The sequence below is a fragment of the Camelus ferus genome, chromosome 9, assembly GCF_009834535.1.
Source record: "Camelus ferus isolate YT-003-E chromosome 9, BCGSAC_Cfer_1.0, whole genome shotgun sequence".
NCBI classification, from domain to species: domain Eukaryota; kingdom Metazoa; phylum Chordata; class Mammalia; order Artiodactyla; family Camelidae; genus Camelus; species Camelus ferus.
This window is the reverse complement of record NC_045704.1, coordinates 77,859,597-77,864,274: the sequence shown is the minus strand read 5'-3', so window position 1 is coordinate 77,864,274 and position 4,678 is coordinate 77,859,597. Positions and strand designations below refer to the sequence as shown.

Sequence of the window (4,678 nt, the reverse complement as noted above, 5' to 3'; positions counted from 1 at the left end):
ACTTTCTCCCACACTGACCTTGATGGAGTTAACAATCCTCCCAGCTTCAACCCTCCTCCACCCACCTTCCAAGAAGAACCTTCTGGCTTGGAAGAAAGGACCTAAATACCCCCTGGGCTTCCCTCTGCAGAGACTGACCCAAGAACATGTTCCCTTAGTCTTCTCTGCTCCCTTGTCCCTGAGGGGCCATCGTTGACAGGATGGAAGTGTCCACTGGCCTGAGCTGTGGTTGGAGCACAGAATTCTTCCTGGACAGCTCCCTTCCAGTGGCTGAGAGGGTGGCTCCAGCCACTCCTGCCCACCTGGCCTGCCAGGTGCTCTGAGACCCGGGAAATGCAGAGCCTCTAGCTGGAACCATTTGGGGAAGAAGTGAAGTCTGTTCCTACCTCTTAACTCCAGGGATCTGAAAAACCAAGCTCTGGAAGCTCTTCAAAGACAAATGAGGGGGTAGAAACAAGAGCTTGGTTGGTGTTGGGGAGAAGGTTCTCTAAAATCTAAAAGGATTTAGGTGAAAAGTGCCCGGTGAGCTGTACAGATCTAATCTCTACCCTCAAGAAGCCTCTGGTTCAGATCTGCCCTGTGCAATATGGGGTCCACCAGCCACATGTGGCAACTGAGAGCTTGAAGTGTGGCTACTGCAACTGAGAAACTCAAATCTTAATTTTATTTAATTTTAATTAGTTTAATTTTAAAAGCTGATACTCAGTTCAGTCATTGGAAAACTTATAGGTATATTTGGGATGATTTGGGTATGTGACTCAATTTTTTTCAATTTGTAAATGTTTTGAAATCTACATATAGGTTAAGTATTTCCAGTGAAAATTTAGGATCTGAATTGAGACATGCTCTAAGTATAAAATATACATCAGATTTCAAAGACTTAGTAGGGACAAAAGAACTTGTAAAATATCTCATTAATCATTTTAAGTTGATTTACACATTGAAATTATATTTGGGATATATTGGGTTAAATAAAATATATTATTAAAGTTACTTTTTTTCTCTTTTTAAGGACAACTAGAATACTTAAAATTAGACTGGTAGCTCCCATCATTACAAACTTTCTTCACCCTAGGATAGGTTATCTCCCTCCCCATAAACCCCTTGTAAGTTGAAAATGCACTTAATACACCTAGCCTACCTCAAATGTGCTCAGAGCACATACATTAGCCTACATTTGGGCAAAATCATCTAATACAAAGTCTATTTTATAATAAAATGTTGAATATCTCATGTGATTTATTGAGTGTTGTACTGAAAGTGAAAAACAGAATGGTTGTCCTGCACAGAATAATGGTAAATGCATGGGTTGTTTAGCCCTGAGGTGGGGTGGCTGGCTGGGAGCTGCCCAGCATAACCCAGAAGGTATCATATCATGTGTCATTAGACCAGGAAGAGATCCAAATTCAAAATTCCAAGCACAGTTTCCACTGAATACATTTGGCTTTTGCACCATCATAAAGTCTAATCATCATTAAATCAGGACCATCTGTATTTCCAATGGCTGGCACTGGTCGGGAGCAGAAGGAACGCCACAAAGAAGGGCCACCTGGGATGGAAGTGTCTGGAGGACAGTCTGAACATGCACAGGACACAGGAGGGAAAGGTCAGGGAAGCCTAAGGGAGTGAAGCTTGAGCAGGACCTTGGAAGGTACACTCGGATGTGGGTGTCATCACTCTGGACAAAGGGAGGAAGAACACAGAAACAGGAAGCAATAGGCACTTTCCAGGCACAGCATGGGGGTGAGGGTTATGGTCAGAGAAGAGGCAAGTGTCTTCAGCTCACCCTACGTGGCAGCCACAGCCCATGATCACAGAGGTGGTTGAGGACAGCAGAGTCAGCGCAGGTGCTGGGAGGGGGCACCCTGCTGCCCTCACACGTAGGCCTCCTTCCATTTGAGGATGTGTTTGCACTGCTTTCCTTGGGCTCCAAAACCCAGAGAGATGACTGGGTCCTGCAGTCCATCTATACATTTCAACATGCGCTTAATGATCTGAGTTCTACCCTATGTCTAAAGGGAGTGCAGAGATCTTGGCATCTGAGATAAAGTCCCAAAACTTGCCTTAGTCAACATAGCGATGTACCTTCTTACTGTTGTTGACAATGAGGAGGGGGAGCGAGGGTGAAGTCCACTTCTCAGGTGTGGAGTTTGAAATGAGCCCAGGAAAGTCCACTGGTGGAGCCTTCCTGGACGGCCAGCAAGCTCGGCTAATGTGCTTTCAGAGGCAACCTGGGGTGCGGGTCGGGGGCTGTCCCAAAGAATCGCCAGCAGCCTCACAGAAGGGGCAGCAACTGAGCCAAGTGGGAATGCAGAGGTGCTGTGGAGACTCCCAGGAATAACGGGGTTGGGGAGGGAACAGGACTCATAAAGTGAACATGCTTGGAGCCCTGGCAACCCCGTTTTAACTCTGGGCTATTGGGCCCTGGGAAAATATGGATCACATTCCTTATGGAGCATAAAAAAAGGACATGGTGAGAAGTACCCATTTTATTGATTCCAAGATGTACCTTTTACCCCCCATATTGTAACTTCTCTAAAATTAGGATGTCTTACAGTCAACAGCACGTTGTCGTTTACATGGTTGTGCTTTGTAAATTTCTTATTTGTCCATAAAATAACAATGCATCTCACAACTGATGAAATGGAGTCTGCATGGTTTTTTCGTCCATTCTGACTTTTTTGTTATCATCTGTTTCCCAGAGCAGATGGGTGTAATCTGTTAATATTTTGTTATACAAAGTGTGTGGAAGGTCTAAAATGACACTCTAGCACAGTCACAGAATGCCACTGGTTCCTTTATTGAACCAAAGGCCAAGGGCCACAGAAGTGTGGGGAACATCTATCCAAGGTGACGGTGGGCTGTGTCACAGGGTTTTCAGACATGGACCATCAGTGGGGCATTTCTACCTCACCCCTCGCCCATACCAGGTGGCTAGTTGGTTAATCAGTGCCTTCAGGCTGAACAAAGTAGATTTTCTTCACCTGGAAAATAAGGATTATAATACCCACCTCACAAAGTGACTATGAGGATCAAGTGTCAGTGATCTGCAAACTTGAAAGGGTTATAGCCAATTACAGTATAAAGAAAGAAATAAACTTGTCATTTAGATGGTTTAGACTAAGAACAAGAAGATGGAAACTGTCTTACAAAGACACAGGCAATCCCTGCTCCTCTAAATAGGCACACGCCCTGGCTGTGTTGCTTAACTTCTATGTTAAAAGATCAGACATTCCTCAAGCTCTATTGACTTAAAAGCAGTAATTCTCAACCTTATCTGCACATAAGAATCAACTGAAGAACTTTTAAAACAATACTGGGCCCCGTCACAGACAAATGAAATAAAAATTCCCAAATGTGGTAGCATCCGTAGTTTTAAAAGCTCCCTGGGTGAATCTCTCATGGGCTGGGGTTGAACAGCTGCTTCACAGAACATGCTGTCTCCTTTTCAGAAACACAGAACACCCGCATTCCAGGATTTTGTCCGAAGACGTCAAGTCTGAACTCTCTGCCACTTGATAATTATCAAACACTCTGCTGTGAGAAATAATATTCTGTATATTATTTCAGCAGTTCATTCTTCCCTTTAGATACTTTAGGCTGTAACCTTGGATTAAAATGGACTTCCAAGAAAGTGAATCTTGGGGGAGGGTGTAGCTCAGTGGTAGAGTGCATGCCTATCATGCACAAGGTCCTGGGTTCAATCCCCAGTACCTCCACTAAATAAATAAACCTAATTACCCACCCACCCACCCCAAGAAAACAACAGAAGGTGAGACTTTAGGTAAAATAGACATAATAAAACTCGTCGTCTTAGCCGAGACCACACTTTGGAGACCCTTCACAGAGTGGCTTTTAGCAGAACAGAGCTTTGCTATTTTGACATCTGCCTGCTGTTAGGGGGGCCTCCGGGGGAAATCCCCTTTTATGAGACAGGAGACCCTCTGACATCACCACGAGACAGTGTTCCTGCTGAGGGAGCAGAAGGGGTTAACAGCCCATGGATATGATTTATTCTTACAAAGGTCCTCAAAGACCTGTGTGTCCTTTCCAGGATTGCTTATTTTAGGTCTTAGGCAAAGAAAGAGACTGAAGTGTTTCAAGTCCTGCTTTGTTTGTGTTTCCATCAGAGAAGAGGGACGAAGTTGTGGCTCAGAGCCCAGGAAGACATAAGAGACATGTGACTGACTGTCACCTCCCGCTCACAGCACCTGCTAAGGAATCAACAGTCCTTGGTCTCAGTGAGCTGCCCTGGGGGTGTCCTGAACACTGACAGGTAACAGGCGCTCCTCAAAGCTGGGTAGGTGGAGCAGGCCCTGGATCGTCCAGATGGTGAAAGGACTGCACCTCCCAGTGAGGGGAGGGTGGGCAGAGGCTGGGTAGGAGTTAGAGAGGCCGAGCCCTTGGGACAGGAGCCCTGTGATGCCCCTTACATTGAAATTATGAGAGGCCAGGTACAGCCTGGCCAGGAGGGGGAGGCGATCCTCACCTTGGTGGATCCTAAAATCTTCCCTATAGAGATATTGTAAGAAATAGCCTCCTGAAACCTGTCACTGGGTTTTGCCTTGTAAAGAACATGACAGTATCTGCTATATCGAGATCCTGCAGGAAACATTCCTCTAAGGGGTCATTACTGGAACAGGGGCACCGTCCCCAAGCCACTTGTTCACGTTTTTTA

At 45.4% G+C, this 4,678-nt stretch overlaps 1 non-coding gene across 1 annotated transcript; it reads left to right on the top strand.

Moving 5' to 3' along the window:
- Positions 1 to 3,647: 3,647 nt before the first annotated feature.
- Positions 3,648 to 3,719, top strand: TRNAD-AUC. Its single transcript has one exon. It is a non-coding gene; the product is annotated as a tRNA-Asp (tRNA).
- The last annotated feature ends 959 nt before the right edge of the window (positions 3,720 to 4,678 follow it).